This window comes from Strix aluco, chromosome 1 (assembly GCF_031877795.1).
Source record: "Strix aluco isolate bStrAlu1 chromosome 1, bStrAlu1.hap1, whole genome shotgun sequence".
In the NCBI taxonomy this organism is placed as follows: Eukaryota; Metazoa; Chordata; class Aves; order Strigiformes; family Strigidae; genus Strix; species Strix aluco.
This window is the reverse complement of record NC_133931.1, coordinates 82,062,467-82,083,610: the sequence shown is the minus strand read 5'-3', so window position 1 is coordinate 82,083,610 and position 21,144 is coordinate 82,062,467. Positions and strand designations below refer to the sequence as shown.

At 41.0% G+C, this 21,144-nt stretch overlaps 1 protein-coding gene across 3 annotated transcripts in view; it reads left to right on the top strand.

Moving 5' to 3' along the window:
• ANKH (ANKH inorganic pyrophosphate transport regulator) overlaps window positions 1-21,144 on the top strand; it is a 110,528-nt gene that overhangs the window by 29,220 nt on the left and 60,164 nt on the right. The window contains exon 1 of one of the 3 annotated variants that reach the window (XM_074826273.1): window positions 20,761-20,950. The exons of the other annotated variants lie outside the window; for them this stretch is intronic. The gene's annotated coding sequence lies outside the window, so the exon portion shown is untranslated. Of the gene's footprint in view, window positions 1-20,760; window positions 20,951-21,144 lie in introns of those variants that run through there. 3 annotated transcript variants of the gene reach the window in all.

Sequence of the window (21,144 nt, the reverse complement as noted above, 5' to 3'; positions counted from 1 at the left end):
CTCCTAATTGCACTGAGGAAAAACACCAACTGGAGTGTCAGCTCGAGTGTACATTTAAAAAACAGATCAATTAGTGCGATTTGTTTGATGTCAAGTTATTAATTTCTGTATGGATATCATGGAAATTATTTGGTTGGCTACCTCAGAAAATATCTGAAGGTTTAGTAAGAGCGTGACTTAATGTCGGTTTTACCAAAGAAATTAACCCTGCAAATGCTGAATGATCTGGGCGTGTGATGTTTCTTGTCACCATTGTTTTTAATCAGACCAGCATTCCATGTATAGGTTTTCTACTTTTAAATATCTTCACAGATCAGATTACTTCCCATAAACTTAGGTGCATATTTTGTGCATAGGACTCTTATCTCAAAGCCCACTTCAAATATCAGTAAATATCCTCTGAGTGTTGATCCACTCAAATGGTATGAATAAGGAGTAAATTTATGTTAACACCAGAGCAGCCAGTGTCCCTCTAGTTGTCCATCAGTGTCCACTCAGTTGTCCATCTAGTCTAGCAACTCCTTCTGACAGTTGTTAACATTTCTTAGAAGCTGGCGCTAAGGGACGTTTGTTGAATAACTTGTCCAACGGAGAGATATTGTCTGTCTTCGTCAGTGACGCTGCAGTGGACAAGGGGGCTCATATGCCCCCATACTGATGAGGAGGATTGTCCTATTTGTGTAAAAGCTCTCAGACTGCTTAGCATCAGTTTCCTTTTATTCTGTAAAATATAAAATTAAAAAGACTTTTAGGATTCAGATTTGATGAACTTCAGTTTTGTTAAACTTGTATTATGCAGAGGCTTGCACAGACCTTTTTTTTTTGTAGACTGCACTGGGTTGTCTTTCCTCATGAAGGTGCCTTATTCCTTCTGCCAGGGTGCAAAGCCTCCTACCATTCTCTGAAAATCACAGCTTTTGTGTATAGAAATCAGATATCCAAATCTACTCAGTGAAGGTCATCATGGGGTGTTCTTTATTTCTATACTAGTATTGCATTTTCCATTATGCGGTTTCTACATACTTAAATTCTCAGTGCACATTGAAAAGACACTATTATAATGAAGGTCATGTAAGTCCATGGCTGGACAAGAAACAGGACCCACTTTCTTCACTTCAGACCACGTCCTTAAAAACTCCAGGCCATGTTTTCTCTCTGTTAGACAGCTCATCCTTCAGCAAGATCCTGTCATTTGCTGATCTTTATTTTAATAGGCTTTGCTTCTTCCCACTGCCAACTGAATGTGCGCATCCCTACAAATAGGCATGTCTCCGTCTATTACACCTGTATTATCTGTGGGCCTCTATTTGAGACTTGGATTTTTCTCAGCAGTGAAAGAGCTACAAAGTCCTTTACCTATTATAATAGTATTTAAATTAAATTTAAGAGAAGCAGATGTCACTTTCTGGTGGAAAACAGTCCTTAGATACCAAGCTCTTCTTTTGCACATAGGGCCTAATTTGGTTTATATGATGGTTCCCCTTGTGATATTCTTCATTCGGATCAGTAACCTGGGGACACTTTGTGCTAAAGCTTTTAGTTGTGACAACCACCGCTAGCATTTTACTCTGTGCCTTTTATATAAAATTATGCTTCTAAGCCGTTGGGTGTATGTGGAAATGATTTAAGATGCTTGGCTGAAAGGTGCAGCTCTTTCCTCCAGGACAGCAGTGTCACGGTTGTTGTCATTTATTTTCTCTCCTCCTTTGTCATGTACCCAGTAATGAGGCTTAGTTAGACGTCAGCCACGATCTGACTGCGCAGAAATGCTGGACCGAGAAAAATTGATTCTTACCTCTGCTGTTGTCAAAGGATGTTCCTGTTAAGCTAGGTGTAACATAATTACAGCAGTAGCTATTTCTAGGTGGAGCTACCTTTAGGTATAAACTCCACAGTCTTAGCTGCTTGCATGGAAGGTGCTGTTGGTTTTTTTCATTATAATTTGTATTTCAGCTGCTGGTGCAGGTGGATCACTTTGGGCTCCTGATTTTTTTTTTTTTTTTGCTGTGTCACTGCACTGCTCTCTGTTTTCAGGACATTGTGCCAAACTGATAATTAATCCAGTGTCAGAGGAGAGCAGTAAGAATTACCAACAAGGGAGACTAAAGCAAGGTACAGTTTGTGAATACTGGCAGCAAAGGAAGGAAATTCACTTTTTCTCCCACTTCAATCTAGCAAGTATCCTGGGTGAATTATTCATGCCATTTCCCCCCAGGCTGTATTAGAAAAGGTGTAGCAACAGCACAGCCTTGCCTGAGAGTTGCTTTCTTCTCATAGCCTTTCACACACACTCCAAGGGATGGCTTTTTAGGAATGACCCTTTTTTAATACCATGTCCTCCTTTCATGCGACTCAACACAAATCTGACACAATAACCACCATAATAAACATAGCTCCATTCTCCTGTTATTGGTGTGTACAGTATTGCCTCCTTTTGCTTTTTTTTGCCTCTCCTAAGGACAGCAAAGGATAAAGACCAGCTGGGAAGACTCTCATCATTTCATGTCATTTTTCTAATTGGCCCTTAGGATCCTTCCAGGAGTCTCCACGGGGCTGAGCCTAATCAGAGGCTGGAGATGCTGCAGGGGAGCAGTGTGTTCATTCAGAGAGCATGCTTTCCTCCTGACACTGCTGGTACTTCCTTTCAAGTCCTTTTAAGTATCCTTTTAAGTCCCTTTCAAGTATTATTGCTCTTTTAACCTCTGTGTTTTCTTGCTACTATCAAGCAGCAAAGGAAGAGGAAGTCTCATTAGTCTCTTCAGAAATTGCACTACCAAGGGGGAAAGACTGAGAAGTAACAGGACTTATAAAGAATATCCTTCTTCATCCCAAGGATGAAACCTTTGCCTATTCAGTTTTAGAAGCAAGCTTCAAAATGGCAAGCCAAGTCACCAGCAGGTTCCAGATATTTAGATTCAAGCTGTATCTTTTCAAGCATATGTGTTCAGTGTAATGCCAGTAGTACGTTATAGTTGGGTCATTTTGTACGACTTAAATTAGATGTTTTCGAACAGTCAGTCACTGGTAGGAAACAGCAATAAAGGGAGAAAAGTCTTTTATTTTGAACAAAATATAGTAAGAATTAAAGACAATAGTCTTATATGGACATTAATTGTAATAGTATTAACTTCATAGGTATTTGTATGTAATAAGCCACTATGTGAACATCTCTTAATGAAAATCAGCACAGATGGACTTACAGAGCAACCAGAAATGAGCAGGCACTGTGAATTACTTTTTGAGAAGTCATTTATATGAATAAGCTCATATATCCTTCTGGGCCCACTACTGTAACTTAGTGAGACTTTTTAATTGTGATATGAAGAAGAGAAATTTAATGGCAACTCTTTTTAATATTTTATTTAAGAAGAAAATTACTGAAATGAAGCTTTATTCTCCTACAAAACCAATCTGGGTCATTTCTCAGCATGCACTGAAAGTAAAATATGACAGAGCTGTCAGTCAAGGAGCACAACCTCTTTAAAAGCAGACACCACTTACCAGACTTCAGCAGTAAAGAGTGATGCTCCTAAGCATCTAAGCAAGAAGGTACTCAGTTTGGTGAAGAACCACTCAGAGATGGTTGTCACGCCAGTTCACTCATGAATTTGGAAAAAAATCTGTCCTTCCTTTAAAAATAAAAACTTTAATTTTTCTAACTAAAAAGAAACTAAGCTAAAAATCACTTCAGTTCCTTTTGGTGGTAGAGTCTGGGTGTCCATTCCCTGATCTAGTCTCTTCTCTACAAGCAGTTTTCCTACTTTGGTTTCCATCCCGCTTGCTTTATTTGTACTTTGTGACTTGGCAGGGGTAAGGTATAGGAGCAGGAGACTTTTTAATAGCAGTCCTCTCTGACTTTCCACTTTTGTAGTACTCTCGATTTTCTGAATTTAAGAGAACTAATGAGAACTTCGAAAGAAAGGAGACGGCAGCATGCACTACACCTATTTGCAGAAAATCTGAGTTGGTTTTGCAACAGAAGAGACATGTATGCTTAAGTAATCTTTACCTAGAGGCTGTCATCTTTTTATCATTATGATCCTTATGAAATGACTCGCTGTCATTATTTATTTATTAAATTGTTGTTTCACTTTCTCTGAAAGTCTGCAGCCCATAGGAAGGATGTGACAAAAGTCTTTCCTCTTCCAGAGCTTTCATCTTCTCAGGACAGTTGCAGGTTCTTCTGCAATAGGAGCCAAGTTTCCTTCAGCAAGAGTAGCAATTTAGTTTCATATTTTCCCCACAGTTTGCAGCATCACAGATTTGCATGCTGGTACTTAAGTTCTTTCTCCCTGCCTATAAGCTCGCTCCCATCTCTGCAGGCCATTTTTGTTAGTAAGATGCTCTGGTGTTTAGTTAGTGTCAGTTCCCTGGTTTGAACTGTTAGCTTGCTGCAGGAGCCCTGTTTAAGGTGTCAGCTTGCATAAGATGCAGTTTATATGCTGCTGAAAGACAGATTTGGTGTTACTACAGTTACAGTTTTAAGTGCGAGAATTCCCAAACAAAATTCTGACTTTTTTCTTATATAGTCCTGCTGTGCTTTTTCACAACGAATATATGCTGTATGCTTTTTCTAGATAAACACGAATCAGCAAAGCCACATATGCTTTCAATGCAACAGAAAGTTGCTGGCAATATTTTTCTTTTTTTATCAAAAAAAGGCCCAAACCCAAGTTTTGGCAGGATCAGTGAGAGAGTTTTTTAAATTACCGTTTTGGGGCATCCTGCCATCTTTCTCAGTGCATGCTGCCTTCCTGTTTATGCCCTTCACTCCCCCAGAATCCACAGTGGGGGAAAAAAAGGCTACAACTAATTTCAAGCCAGCCTATGGAGAAAGGTGGGAGATTGAAAGTAGTTTTGTGGTAAATACACACGTCTTGTTTAAAAATAAATTAATTTCTCTCAGCAATGCCTTATCGGCTTGCTGAGCTTCCAGAGAGTGTTAAGGGCTATGACAAGTTGGCATTGCTGCTGCGGTATCGTAGCAACTCCGGCAAATCAAGACGGCGCCCTCCAACAATGAATCATTCATTTAGAAACCATATCTCCTCTTTCCCTTACTTGTGAAAGATTTATTCCTTTCAGGAGGAAAATTTATATCCACCATACAGACGCAAGCTGCACAATAGCTCGTGGAGCGCGTACAATAGCTTTGGAGGGATTGCTCAGGGCATTGCCTTCTGCCAAGGCAGTAGTTTTAAAGAAGCCTGAAAAAAAAAGGCAGCAGTGGTAGCTGTTTGGATAGCTGCCACTTCCTAAAGCTGCTCCCCTTCAACCTCTGCATTTTACCTGTCTCACTGAAGGGAATTAACATTACATCATTATATCCTTTGGTTTGTCTTCTTCCCTCAGGGACTGGATACCTCTCTCCATGGTGGTCCACTTGTCTGGATAACAAACAAGATCTTCTTTGAAGGGATACCTTTCTTCACACTTGACAGGAGTTGCCTCCAGAGGCTGAGGACTTGTGTCCCTTTTCTCTTCGCTTTGTCAATGCCTCCTTCCCTAGAAAGGGATCTCAGCTTCTTGGCTTCCCTACCCTCTAATTCCAAACTACTGTCCCCATTATCCTAGCATTGGAGCAGCCAGGTGATAATGTGCTCACCTGAACGATGACTGAAATCTTTTCGCATATCCTGCAGCTCACTCAGGGATAGGGATCGACTGGTTACCTCTTGTTCTGCCTCTTTCTCCTGTTCTTGTGATGGCCCTGAAGTCATGAACAGGATTGAACCTACAAATACTTCAAATATAGCAGTTGAAAAGGACTTCTGATGCACACAAAAATACTCAGATACATCTCTGGTTATAGAATCATCGCTGTTACAAATCCAAATTTCAGTCAGTGCATTTCAGGCCTTAGTTTAGTTTCTCTTCTTTCCATCATCAGAAAAGACTGGGAACAGTATTTTCAGTTACTGTGATGCCTTCATTAAAAATAAATAAGTGCAGTGGTGCTAAGCAGTGTTCAAATACAGAGAAGGCACTCCCTATCCTAACAGGTCTGGTCCTTGAGAAGCAAGGAGATCAGAAGAAAACACTGCAGTATTTGTAAGTAAGGCTATGGACAGGCTTCCAGTTCCTTGGAGTTACATGGTGTATGATGTACATTATTTTCTGTTCACCATCCTGAAAAAAGTTACTAGCTTTCTAGGGAATTGCTTGTATCCTTACTCTTCTTTGGCAAATAAGTGAGAGAGGTTTGAGAGGTTAACCTCTGAAGAAAGGTCTGTATACGTATGACTGTTCACTAGGGAAGGAGGCAAACCACCTCATTTTCCATGTCAGATGTGCTCAAATTGTTCAGTTGAGTTTCAGCCTTAGTTAAACAAAACTTCAGAGCAGTGGTTTAAGCCCCACTGTTTGGTTTGGCTCCCACATTAGGACTTTGAAAGTGTTGTTAGAATCCATAATTCTGTTTGTGAGTTTTTACTTAAATGTGGATGGATTTTTTTTTTAATTAATGTCATCTTTGTCTCTTGGATATTATACATTACAGTGCCACCTCTGAACAGAAGACAACCAACACTGAACTTCTTTAGCCAAAGGGGGAAACAATTTTCTTTCTGTAGAACCCCTGTGACTGCTTAGATCATTATATTTTCTTCACTTAGAAGTGAATAGTCTCTTCTCTCTATCAGATATCTTTTAAAACTATTTAGGCTTTACATCTCTGGGGAGTGGAATGGTAGGTTTTCGTTCGTCCTCTGCCAGATTGGCTGTATCAAAATTTCAGGTCTGGCATTTGAAGTCATGCCTGCCCTCGTGCCCATGAAAAACTGAAGACACTTTCATAGCCTAAATGAAATCTTAGTCTTGATGACCTTTTCCTTGTTATAGAAGATTGTTTTTTTGGACTATGGCCTCTGGCCTTCAAGTGTAGTGTCAGATTTTTCCATTCGTGTGCTGTGAGTACTTAGTCATCAGGAAGTACACTGCCAGACAAATCATAGCTCTGCCTTTCCTGTTGTCACTTTTTAGCACCATTCTTTGAACTATTCATGTGCTGATGAGTTTTTCAGCAATGAATGCAGAGGAATAAAGTTCGTGGTTCCCAAGTGAACTGCTCACCATTCATCATATTTCTTCAAAAGATTGAAAAAATTGAGAAGATGATAGATACATGCAGTTTTTAATTACTCAAAAGATGTCCAAGTTTGCTTCTTCTTCCTCCAGACATTTACAGAATGTTTATCCTCACTTTAGTAGTCATTGCTCTCTCAGACATGCAGATGAACACCACTCCCAAAGGGGCAAAGTGAATAAACTTTGGTTCATTGACTGGCCTGTGGTAGGAAGAAGAGAAAACTGTAAGAAACCTTTCCATCTAGGTCTATTTGGCAAGAAAGAAAAAGGAAAAAACACAGGAGTTGCTATCTTCAGGAATTGAAGCCTTCTGCCCTGGAGTATATTAAATTTAGAAAACATATTAACGTACCGCAAAACCCACAGGACAGATTTCAATCGACTCCACCTAGATTTTGGTGGCAAAACATCCTGGCCACATAAACCAATGGAGCATTTTGTGTGGAAAGGTTGGCTTCAGCAGTTATTACTCACAAGTCAAAACAGAAAGATTTATTTCATTTTCCATTTCAGTTCTCCTCCATCTTATAACCTCAGGAGAGCTTCCTTCTTTTCAGTTTATCCAGATGCAGATACCTATAGGAAGTAGAAGGCAGTGAAGAATCCTCCCTGAAGCTTCCTCCTGCTGTGTTCTTCATGCAGAAGCTTGTTGGAAGGGATTTCTGAAGTCAGGGAGGAAGCTTGGCTTTCACCTCTGAAGACTCTGCAGCTGCTCCAGAAAACAAACGCAGCCCCTTATGAACGGGCATTTTGACTAAGTTTGTCCCAGTATATACGTTTTCTAAATGTAATACTTTAGAGCAGGTAAATGTATTGAAAGGGACTGTGGTTTAAGGTGGGCAGGCTCTGTAGCCCTTGAAGATCAAAAAGTGTCATGCAAACAAAAGACAGTCAAGCAAAACTTAATCATGAAAAAAAAGTGGGGTGGCGATGGGGTAAGGAAAAGATGTATTTCTTTCCAGTGGAGTGAGGTACCAAACTAACCAGGGTCTTTTTAGTTCCTAGCCTAAAGAGTATTTTGAGCAAGCCTCAAACCATTTTGAGGCACAGCAGCTGGCTCCTATACCTAGCTGGTGTAGGAGGTCTTGCGCCTTTCCCTGCCTTGTACCCACTTGAAGTTTTTCTGAGATTTAAGCAGGGGAAAAAGGACACAGATCTTACTAAAATAAACTTCAGAGCCTGCACACTTCCAAGCCTGAGCACCTTACTGAATGCAGAGTCCTCATGGTATTTCATTTCTAAAAACTACAACAAGAAGTCCTTAATCAAATTTCTCATTATCTTGGCTTGCAGTAGACATACAGTTATCTCCATAGGATCTTTTAATATATATTCATCTGTTCTGTTTGCACATGTAGTCAAGTAAAAACAGTGATGCTGATAAAGTATTGGTTTAGCTGATGCTAGAGGAGATAACTTGGGGGAAGGCTAATAAAAGCTGAAGCCGGCATGATTAAGGAAAAAAGGAGGTGATACCTGTAAGTGTAACTGTATTGAATGGTGCTGGCAGGCTGGTGCGACGTGAACGCAGTGTACAGTGAAAGAGGAGCTGGGTGCTGTGGTGGTGGAGAGCACAGGAAAGCAGGGGTGATGCAGTTGTGACCCATCCCTCCCTTACAGGCTTCTTTTGAAAGACTGTAAATTTGTCCTGTTACTTGTTGAAGTGAAAGAGGAAACAGGGAGGCAAAGGAAAAGGAAGCTGTAACCATAGTGTGGGGTGACAGGCAGAAAAAAGCAGGACTATCAAAAAAAAAAAACCCTGAACAACCTTCCCCTATGCAACAGAGCTGTTGCACACACATACCAGACTCTCAGCAGCACTGAAACATGCTGCCTCAGAGGCTGGCCCAGCTGTTTTGTGTTAGAAAACAGCTGGAGAAGGAGGGGAAAACACCCCTGGGACAGGACCTGGAGCACCTAAGCCAGAGCCCTCTGTTGAAGCTATCCTTGGGAGCGCCCTCTGCAAAAGGAGGCGAGGCTCCCTTGGTTGAAAGCTGGCTTTTGGGGGTGTTTTCTTGTCCTTATGCTGCATGTTGTACTGAAAGAAGGGGTGAAATGGCATGAGAGATCCAAGCAACATTAGTGCATGTTTCCTGACCTTCAAGCACACAAGTTATATATTGCTGAGAGAGATTATGCCACATATCTTTTTGCCCTTGTTACCTCTGGAGGAAAAAGTTTTCTGTTTCAGTGGTTAGAGAGCTGCCTTCTAAACTACAGCCAAAATGTATCCAAGTCCTGTTAATACCCACTTGTTCTAATGCCAGTACCGTCTTCTGAATTAAATGGCTCTTCTTCCCTGTTTTTTCCATCATGGTTATGTTGAAACAGAGCAGCCTCTCAGCCTTCCCTTTGCTATGGAAAACAAGCTCTTCTGGTTTCCTCTCACTTGATCAGGTTTCCCTGTACCCCTGGGTCAGCTTAGTAACCTTCCACTGAACTGAGGATGCTCTGAAAGCCTCCTTGATCTGGTGCAGAATTATTCCTGCTGTCATCTTAACAAGGCCGTAAAACAGCAAAAATATTTCTCAGTCTCTACCAGAAATGCCTCACCAGACCCGTTCTCCAATTGCATTTGCCTTTTTCCATGGCTGCATCGCACTGCCGGTCAGTCATTTGGCAAACTGTTAGCACACCCAGTCTAACTGATGAGTTCCTGGCTCATGGCAGAAATTCTTGTTATTAGTCCCCCGTATTTGCCTTGGCATTTTCTACTTTTTTTCATCCCATTTTTATTACACAAATCTCAAAGTCATCTGTGCTGGTGGTTCTTACTAGATATGCATACTTAGCATATGTAATCTGCATATTCATAGTCTTTGTGATGTGGTGAATGAAAATTAATGAAAATGCTAAAGAATATCAGCTTGATCTTCAGGAGCCCCGGCAGTGAATTCCTTTGAGGCCGGTGTGTCTCCTTTCAGCATTACTGATTGCATTTCTCTTTGAGCCAGCCCCATAAGCATTTCAGAGGTCCTCTTCTAATCCATGTAATTATTCAGTCTGATGAATCCTCTCCTATGTGATACCATATCAGATGCTGTTACCTAATCAGATTGTACGAACACCAGCATGACAAATTAATTAAACCCCCTTCAGTTTCATGCACTGGTTCTTTCAAAGTTTTGTAGTGTAGACTGCTTAGCTATTGTCTGGACTCTGCACTAAGCTTACTGAGTATAGCTTCGATCCTTAGCTTTGCCTGTGTTCAACGTCACTGTATTTGCCAAAAATACAGTGGTGAGATATTACTTTGATTTTGGAATGATGTTTATTATATTTTGAACCATTTCAAGTAATGACAAGAGGAGGAGAATGTTCTACTTCGTTGGCTGTTTTCTGAAACGTTCATCATCATTACTTTTTCTCCCATGTAAGCACCACTTGAAGAGTTCCTCCCATTTTTTCATTTTCACTGCTGCAATATGCAAACTTGGTTGTTTACTTGATGTGGGCAAAGTATGTACTGCGGTCAGAATGCACTGGAGTACCAGCGCCAGCAGTACTCCCACAGACCTGTGCAAAGGCGTCTGCAGCAGACTGGGATTTTTTGTGAGCTGAAACCAGCAGTCCTGCTTCCCACTGACTTGGTAGCATTCCACCATGAGATTCACTGTTGCCTCGAAAATAAAATATACATGTACAGCCAAACAGGCTCATCAAAAGAGCATTTGTGATAGGCTTGCAGGTTTCTTTCCCTCAGTTGACTTCATGGTCTCCTCTGTCATTACTGCTGTTGGTAGAGGTGCCGAGGTAGAGATGTCAGCCACAGTGGGAAAGGGAAAGATAATGACTCTGTCAAAGCCATACCTTGCAAGTATTTTTTGGTCTGAAGTCTTCAAGTCTCTTCCTCTGTAAGCCTAATAAGCCTTTTCTCACAGCATCTTCCAAACCTGTCCTCTCCCTCTGTTCCACATCTACCAGTCCAGGTACGACTGCCCATATGTTTCTGTATGGTTTGCTGCCTCCCTGCTAGCAGCAAATCGCTTTCCTATGCAGGCTTCCTGGTGAGCGGGTGAGCTAATTAAGCATGCTGAATTCACGTTGCTGAGCATCCCGAAGAACTTGCTGACTTGTTACCGTATCAATAAACCTTAGTGTCCAAAAATGTTCTTGATGTTGTGAAGCATAAAGACTTAGATTGTATGTACAACTTCAAAATGGAATATCCATTCTTGCACTGACCTGTATTTCACTTTTCTCTTTTAAAATCTATTTATTCCAAACTACTTTGTCCTAATGGGAAATCATAATCTTCTATGGCATGACATAATGCTGGCACTGAAGTAACTAACAAATGTATGATATTGTTAACATCAGGCTCTCGAGGAGCAGGGGGAAAAAAAAAAGACTTCTGGTTACAGGCAAGTTATTGAAATGTCCATAACAATATGATTAAGGTATTTTTGTCTAGGTCCACTGTAGGCTTGTTTTGCTGTTTATTAATTTGTTGTAGGCAGACAACCCAGCCTGGAATCAGAGAGTTGGAAAGTCCCTTGGTGAGGGCTTCCAAAATCACAGGGACAGTGTCTCACTCACCAGCCTCTGCGCAGCCCCCTGCCATAGCTGTGGCACCTTGGTTTACATCACACAGCATACAGTCATACGGTACAAAGCCTTTTTGAGTTTGTGGCTGCTTTAAGCCACTTTAGTTCTTGCAATCTCCAGAGAAGAACAGTAATCCTAACCTGAGCCAGTATTTTAAAAATTAAATCAATAAAAGGCATTTATACAATTCTTGCATCATAGCACAATGTAAACTGTGAAATACTCCAAATAAACATTGCTCTGAAATGTAAACTTGCCTGAAGATTACAGCACCTTTGTGAACAACCCTCAAATATCCAACATAGGAATTTAGGACAGAAAGCAAAGGCTATTACTTAACTGAAACTTCAAGACTGTTTCAGGTAACAGCTATAAGAGAAACATGCCCAAGTCATACAAAACAAGATGTGACTTTTGTCAAGATCACTGGTAGCAGGGTTGAGAGTCAATAGCACCCTTTAAAAGAAATCACCTTTGGAATATTAAAGGCAATATTAAATTTGACAAATATAGGCTTAGCATTACCACTTCATGTAGAACTGTACCATTCTTTCTTTCCATTGCGGATGTAACTTCATCTGTTTAAGTTTGTGTGACTGGACAAGATGAGAGGGGGAGGTCTCAACACTCGTTACATCCTTCCATGTCTTCTGGTAAGACACCTGAGTAAGCAAAAGCACTCAAGGAAAGTTACTCCTCAAGAAAAAAACACTTTCTGAGTTTGACTGAGTTCAGAGGCTACTAGATCAGGTCCTACCACTTGCATAAAATAGCATTTAAGTACATTTACTTGCCATTTATGAAACGAGTTTAAAAAAAGAATCATACGTTTCAGGTTATTATCATACTACCATTTGGAATCCCAACTCAAGAAGTCCTCGTGGCTATTATAAAATTCCAACCAAAAAATATAATGGCCTTTTTCAAAGGCCTTTATTTTTCCCCCTTTGTTTCTTTCTTTATAGCCGTTGTTTCTTTTCCAGAGATGCTTCTGACAACGTGGCTTGATATTTAATGCAGCTCTCCTCCAGAAGCCTTTCTGCCCATCAGCTGGCACCTGCCCCTATGCTGGCTGCAAGGGTGTTTTCCCACTGTGGGCAAGAAGGGTGGTCCTGGCTGAGTGACTGTCCTATTGCTTCCCATTCCTGAGAAATGAATGCAGTATGTCAGCAGGCTGTGGTGTACCTTCCTGCACCCTCAACTTCACTGCTAGTTTGAATTAAAGGCTGTCACTCCACCAGGTCTGTTAGGAGGGGTCCATGTCACTGAAATGCCTCATGGAGGACTGAGACGTGGTACAGGCTGAGTGTTTGCACTGCGAGTCTCATACACAAGCATGGAGAGCATGACAGTTCAATCCGCTACAGCCATCTGGGGTTTAGCAGAAAACTTTGGGTTTTATCATTGTTGACAGTACATCCATTAGCACTGTAGATTTTTCTCCAGAAGTCTGAGAGCAGAGGGGGAACACAGTTGTGCTGGTCCAAACTGGGGGTTAAGCGTTGATCCCCAAATTGGAGGTCAAATACCATGACTTCTTTGTCCTGTGCTATTTGGGTTTCAAGATAATCCAGCAACAGAGCTTCAGAGTAGAATTGCCCTTTAATTTTACAATGCCTATAATTCAAGGCTCTTTGGTTATAAATCCCCCCCCAGTTTCAGGGAGAAAAGGCTTAATCCACTAGATACCACTGTGACAAACCTCTGCTTCCTCAAAGGCATCTTTATTAAAAGGAATCAAGATAGTCTCCTGGAGGAAAGACATCACGAAAGCTCTGTAATAAAAAGAAATTCCTTGTTTTCCTTAAAGCCTTTTGATCAACAGCAGCTTTGTTACTGGCTGCAAAAATGAATTTATAGTATTTGAGTATGTAATTGAGTGGGCCTGTCTTTTGTTCAGAGTGAAATAAGTCATATAGCTAAAAAAAGAAATTAAATTATTCACCCCAATTTTAACTATATTTGTTTAAGGGATTGTTAATTGAGTTACAGAATTATTGCAGCTCAGTTCCTACTATAAAATAAGATTTTGTCACTCTTGCCTGGAGTTGACAAATCAGTCACACTGGTAGCTTAAATTTGCAGTGACAGCAACAGTTCTCCTCCACTATAACCTCAACAAAGGATTTTCTCTGATATCAAACACTAAAATGAAGTTGAAATATGAAGTCAGGTCTTCCATAAAGAAAACACAGAAGTAGTAAGGAAGTTGCCTTACAAGACAGTGAAATATGCATGAAGAGTTATATTTCCTCTACTTCTAAATTTATGAAAATACAGTCCTTTTCTTATGTTTAAGGCAATTTGGTCTTACCTCATGGCAGGGCAGGAGGCAATTTGCGGTGCTCTTAAAGCTAGTTCAGCTATATGTGATGAGACCCGAGACATAAGAATGGCTGGAATCCACCAGGGTCAGGCTCAGCCAGCAGGCAGGGGAGTGTGTACCTGCCTGCCCCACGCCTGAGCACAATCTGCTGGGATGCAGCCAAGGACAGAGAGGGTGAGAGGAGGAAAGCATGAAGAAGGTCTAAAGCGTCTGAGAGTTGACAGCAGTGAGAAGCTGTTTTCTGTGACGCCATCTATCTATTGCTCTTTAGTAAAGTGTACTATGACCTAAAGAAAGCTGAATCTCTTGCTGTTAGATCAACCTGCAAGGGACAAACCCACTAGAAACAGGCGTAGAGGTATATTTTCCTGGGGATTGGGCTTCAGAGCTCACTGGGGATTAAGAGTCCTGCCCTACACTGTCGTCACAATAGAGTAACCAATTTTGGGAAGTTCATTGCTTGCACTAAATTTGGGGTGACCCAAGGAAAAGGCTCTTTTTGGATCATCTAACCTTCAGGTTAGACTCTTCAAGAGAGGTGTCATGACACCTGTTTTCACTCTGCTCTTATCACAGTCATGTTTTTGACTCTTTGGGACAAAGAGTTTCAAATAGACAGTTTAGAAAAGACACATGCTGTGTGGCATTGCTGAAGTCTTTAAATACCTGGAGCAGGGAACTATGCTTTTTACATTTCTACAAAGCAAGTTTTGAACATCTGTCTCTTTAGGATCACCACTTCCAAATGACAGTGCTTTGGAGGACCATCCGACAGTACTCCTACAGCTCTTAGACTGCAGTTTCTAAGCTAGAGCACTTCTTGCATTCCAACAGAATATAACCTGATTTTAGCCGCAGTTATAAATTTTCCTTTGAGACCTGTGACTAGTATGAACAAGTTTCTTATTTTAGTGTGCTCAGAACAAACATATTAGATTATCAGCAGGAACATGACCAGAGGGAGTAGTGATTAAAACCATCACGTGGCATTATCTCAAAGAAATTTTCATTTTCTTTGCAAGCAGACCCTCCAGCTTTTGTTATAAGACATCAGCCAGTGTTGACTGCTTCAAAATATTTCAGATGTTTGCTCCCACTACCACTCTACGAGGTCTGTTCCAGGACCTCATTTCCCTGATGTCCGAAAGAATTTATTTGTCAAGACGAGCATAGATTAATTTGTTCCTGACCTGCACCTGGAGACTCAGTAGTCTTTGTGCCTTCCTGGCACTTGCTTCCCAGAAGCGTTCCACAGTGGCTGTGGATATCCTCATTTCAGTTTTTCTACCATGCAAGTAAAAAATCAGAGTTCTCTCAGGATCGCTGTGTGCTGTTGGCTTCATGCATGCGTCTGCAATGTTTGTATTCTAGTATTACAAAAGCTTCAACATTATATTTACCCCAGGATGGTATGCCCATTGCATTCCAAGCTGGTGGCCTTAGCATCGTCACATTTCAGAAGCTGTTTTGGGAGCACTTAATGCTTTTGCCCAACTGCCCTCCAAGCCTGAGCAACAAAAGTCCAGCAGCCTCTAAGGGCTAGAGTTTCACCTGCACAGAAGCTGGAGTCTGTGGAAGTGTTATGAGCAGAGCATCCACTGCTTTCTATCGGTCCATCTCATCATGCTTTGGAAAGGAAGTATCCACTGTGGATATTATTTTCAGTAGAAAAAGAGTACCTCGAAATAAACTGATGAATGGGGATAGAATATGTGTACAAGAAGGGTTTTAAAACCTGTTGTTAAGCCCCAAGGATGAAGCCATTATAGTTTCTTGTGCTGCACTTTTCCATGGACCTGGAAATACAACATAAGTTGTTTACACCCACCGTTTCAGAAACGGAAGCTGAGCTGAAATGTGTCCTTTGTTTCCTGCTTTATTGCTAAGCCCTACAAGAGTTGTCAGTACAGTCAGAGAGAATGCAAGCAGTTTGGGTAGATTATCATAGAAAAATACCATGTTTGTGTCCTCCCCCCCCCTTGCAAGTTTACAAGTTTTGTTAAGGCAAATATAGCTAGTTACAGAGACCATCAACTTGTCCATACTAATGTTGGTCCTTTTATTACATGTACATCCAGGGTTTTGCAAATTAGTGCTTTTTTCTTCAGTTTTTTTCAGCCTTGTACCTTGTGTTCTGTCCTCTGGCACTGAAGATTTCAGCAAAGAATAAATTGTAATCTGTTGTTCTTGTGGACAGAGAAGTGTAGTGAAGACTTTGCTTATAGGCCATACTATGCTATCAAAGCAAGCCAGCTCAATTTTTCGATCCCCACAACAGCAGTAGTGTGACACTCAACTCTACTCTCTCCCCCAAGAATCTTGGCAGGATGCCCATCCAAAGCCAATTTTGTATTTCATATTAAAGCAGCTCAGAGATAAATTTTAGCTGTGCTGGATTAATGTTTTACATCCTGCGTACTTCCCTGCACATCAGCAAGAGGACAAAAAAAAAAAAAAAACAGGTATGGAGAAGATAGAAAAGAGATTGTGTCTCCTCTGACTTTGTGGAAATAGGGTATTAAATGCCTCAGAAAGCAGAACGAGACTGGGCTGGGGCTGGGGGGACTGTGACGGGAGGCTGTTCTCCCAGTGAACCTCTGTGCAATGTAGAGTACTACTGTGAAAGAATGGTAGATAGTCTATCTTCATTGCATTTCTTACCACTTTTGAAATCCAGAGTAAGGGAATCCCTTATTTATACCAGTGACTCAGAGAGAGAACCTACTAGGCAAAACTACCTGTTGCACTATGATGTTCAGCATCAGTTTCACTTAAACTTCTGGGAATCCCTTGGTGTTTTTACTGAACTTCATAAATCAGGGTCTTGTGCTTGTATAAAACAAATGAAAATGAGCTAGTAAGTTTTAACTATGCAATTCCAGTTGAGTAGTTAGAGGGAGTGGGGTTAGTACAAAAATGTTCATTGCTATTGAAAGAATCACTTTTAATAAGAAGGGATCATTGCATCAGGTCATAAGGAATGCAAGAATGAGAAAGTCAGTGAAGATAATTTTAAGCCTGAAGTTAAGTGGTGTAGGCACAAGGCTAAGAGATCATTGAGCTTATATACCAGGTGTCTCATGATGGTGGGTGCTCTGTTGCTGAAGGTGTCTGTAGAGATGCTGTTGGACAGCAGAACCCATTTAAGAATTACTGTGGCACCATTTACAGTTCCTCAGTCAGTGGAGGAACCCATCCACTGTGTGTTGGATCACCTCTTCAGCCGGAAGAAACTTAAATGTTGGGGTTTTTTTTTTAATTTGGATTTTGTGACTGCAGGATAGACACCTCGGAAATGAGATTAAGCTTCAAATTATACCACATATTTGGCATAATCAAGAACACTCACAAAGTCGCTTGTGACTGCACTTCTGGTTAAGACTCACCCCTGCCAGACACGTAGAAATAAAAGTTACAAGGCTTGCTACAACTCCATGGGTGCTTCCAAGTCTCTTCCCTGAGGAGAAGGCTGCCTAGGTACTGCTTAAGGAATTCTGAGTAGAAGCATTAGCCAAGGATTTGGTGAAGATGTAACAGGCAGGCATTTAGAGGTGACTCTAGTGAACCTCTGGCTCTAGGATTTGTATGTTCCAGTATATTCAGAAAGAATACTTTTTTGTGTCCCTGTGTAACTTACGTGTTCCCAAGAGGTACAGAGGAAAAGCTTGAAGCTTGCTACATTTTCCAGTTTTCCCTTTTATTACTAAATCCAGTAAGGACAGAGCACATCTAGCCTGATTGCATTTCAGATTAATTGGTATTTTACCTATATTTCCATTATCATGGAAAGCCATTTATTATAACAGAAGCAATTGGGCTCCCAGCTGCCATGAGATCACATAAGCAAGAGTAATCAGGTTCTCCCATGGCCTCCTGCTCTTCTAGGTCAGAGAGTGTATTTTCAGCCTTGCTTATGTAGAAATATTACTGTGCTTCCCCTTGTGAAAGATAGGGGGTTTAAAAAAGTGCATGATTTCAAGAGAAACTTCTTAGTTATCTGTGCTCTGTACACCCACACCTGGAAAAACCCATGTGCAATAATTTCATTGTGAGTTGACTTGTTGACTTCATGTCATTGGATACCAGGAGAACCAGTTGAGCTATTTTTAAAAGGAAATGTTAGCCAATCCTGTCAACACCACCTGCAGAACTGGAAGAGAAGTTCAAGGTTCTCAAAGCTTAGGCTGAGAGAATAGATTAGATTTTCTGAGAAAAAAAAAAAAATATTTTGGAGAAAGTTTACCCATTCTCCTTTCTGTCTTCCTCCACCCCCACGTCTTTACCACCCATTTCCCATTTATTTTAAACAGATACATTAGGTCAAATTCTAGAGGCAGAATTACTGCTTTAGTGAGACCATTGCTTTCTGCAGGTATTGGAGCATTGGAAAGTGCTGTAATAACTGGAAGTGCTTCAAAACATGTTTTGCAATAAATTCACCAGCCCTAGATAAAGGAAATCACTGTCACTGTCCACAGTTTGTTTCCAATTTGACTGAATAATCTCATCCTAATAAAGCTGGTACAAAGGATAAGAATGGAAGGGAAAGAAAAACAGATACAAATGAAAGGTTTTCTTACCGATGTTATGAACTTTGTTTACGATGGGCATGTCCGGTAGCAGAAACACCAAGTTTGTATTTAGGCTGGTGATCTGGGTGCCCTCTATTTGTCGCTTCTAAGCAATTAAGACATGAGCTAATCTGGCAGCTCTACACTTGCAGTTGCAGGCACTCACACCTAACAAACCCTGCTTTGTGTAGCCCAAACTCTGCTTTGCCTAGCCAGCAGCATGCTGGAGGGAACAGCTGCTTAATGACGGACCTTAACCAGCCGAGCTCCCTGCTCCTGACACAACAGCTGATGAAAATCACGGACCTCAAATGGTAACAAGTCTGTGCTGGGCCACATGGGGAGGTAAATGCTTTAAGAGTAAGCTAATGGACAGCAGATAATTGCATAGTGCACTAAGTACGCATAAAGGTAGGGCTCTACTACATGTTCAGGGCCAGCTGGGCAAGCTCCCGCTTCTTAAGTCAGGCACAGAAGCCTTATTTGATGGTAATTTTTTGTAATCATAGTAGCTTTGACATGTACTTTATAGATTGTTCTTTCTTTTTTTGACATAGTGCAGTACTGAGGAGGATGAAAGACCAAACTGCAATTATTTGCCTTTCTTCTTCCTAAGTCCAGCCATATGACAAGTCAAGAATTTTGTGCATTTGCTCAGCAGGCTCCTTACCTATCCTGTCTGCAGTGAGAGACAGAGAACATTTACCCAGGCCGAATGAACAAAACCTGCAGACGCTTCAGTTTGCTTTAGCCTTTCATCGTGTACAAGTACTGTTCATTAAATGGCAGAGACTTGGTTGCTTTACATATTCTGCCTAGCAGACATGTGTGATGACACTTCCAGGGAGCTCTGAATGTCTAGGGGAGCTCCGCTGGCAACAGAAGGGTTGCAGTTTGCAAGCTACACTTACTTTGGTCTGCTGCTGACTACTGATGAATTTGAACTACACTGGGGGAGACAACAAAAGGTAGCCCCCCCTAATTCTGACATTTTCAATTTCTGAGTGACTAACTTGGACTTTAGTCACATCTGAAAGTGATTTAAAGAAAAAGTCTATTTTTGCACAGTGAGTGTCTTCCCTTACAGCCCCATTATCTGAAACTGTTTTAGTCCCATCCGGTACATGGTCACTGAGGCTGAACTTCACCATCTTCTTCAATCAAAACAACCTGGACATATACCACTGAACTCAGTGTCTCAAGGATTTACTTCCCAAAGGGATCAGCTGCTGATTTAACAGAAGGTTCCCCTTGCAGGACATTCATCTTGGGAGGCTCCCACTTCTTTGTTACACCGAACCCCAAAATACCTGTTTGCACGGCCATAATCTAACAAGTAACCCACCTCTCCCAGCTGACTACCAGTTCTGGCTGTGGCAAAATTAGTAAGTAAATGATAGCAGCAGTAGGGTAGTCTCTAGAGCAGCCACGAAGTGGTAGGATAGTACATGCAATGATACTAAAATATTCTGCTGCAGTATTGACAGCCCTGAATTTGATTGTTGGCTCTCACAGAGTTTGCTGGGTATAATTATTACATCCCTTAAATTCCAGGTGGAAAGGTAATTGAGAGGAAATGCCAATTATTTGTCTTCCAAGTAGGAGGATATGTGATCTTAATCACTAACAAAGAGTGGAAAGTGTACAGAGATAAGAGAGATGAAGCAGTAAAAGTAAATTTTACAGCTCTGGCCTCTGGGGTCCTTTTCACAAGAGCTAAGATAGGAAAATAAACCACCTCACAATTCTTGAGAGAAAGAAGTCTTAGTAGGGTACTGCAACTTCAGTTAATGGAAAGAGAAATGCTCTCCCTTTTGCTTTGAGTGAATGATAGTAGTGTTTCGTTGTCTCCTGGTACGTTAAGGACTTGGACCTATACAGTGTCTTGTGTGGTGCTTGACCTTCACTGCTCTAAGCTTAATGCCCAGGAACACACTCAGCACAGCTGAAATACAGATGAGATTTCTGTGCAGTTAAAGTAGTTGAACAAGTTCTACTGAACCTGTGCAACTCATACTTTGAAGATGCTTGGCCAAGTTTTGGTCTATTTTAAGGGCACTTTTGATAGCCCTTGTCAAATTTCAGAAGTTTTCACCAAATGCTGTATACATTAAGATTTTTTTAACATGAAAATTTTAAGGAAAATGGTTAAAAAAACTATAAAGCCAGGGAACAAACCTCATTAATTTCCCATATTCTTGCAATTGGCAAAAGTATTTTTGTAGATACATTAAAGTACTTGTTTGGATTTTTTTTTTTTCATTTTAGGTCTTTCCCTAGGCTGATTTTTTTAAGGGGAAAAAATGGACTTACACTACATACAGGATCTATGAAAAAGCCAGTAACAGCAGAACAGGAAGGGTGAAAATTGGAAGGCAAGTGAAGCTAAATAATTTCTCGCCATGAGGTGAAAATACAGGTGAGTTATTGTCAAGGACAAGATCTTTGGTGAAAGTGAGAAGTGGTACAGAACAGGTCTTTGGAGAAGCAAGGAGAAGTGGTACAGAGTGATGAAGCAAAAGATCTTTCAGGAAAGGAAGGGGAAATATGGGAAATGGAGACTCAGGCCAATGCGAGCAGTGTGGCCTTCGCTGACAGGAGAGTGTGTTTTAA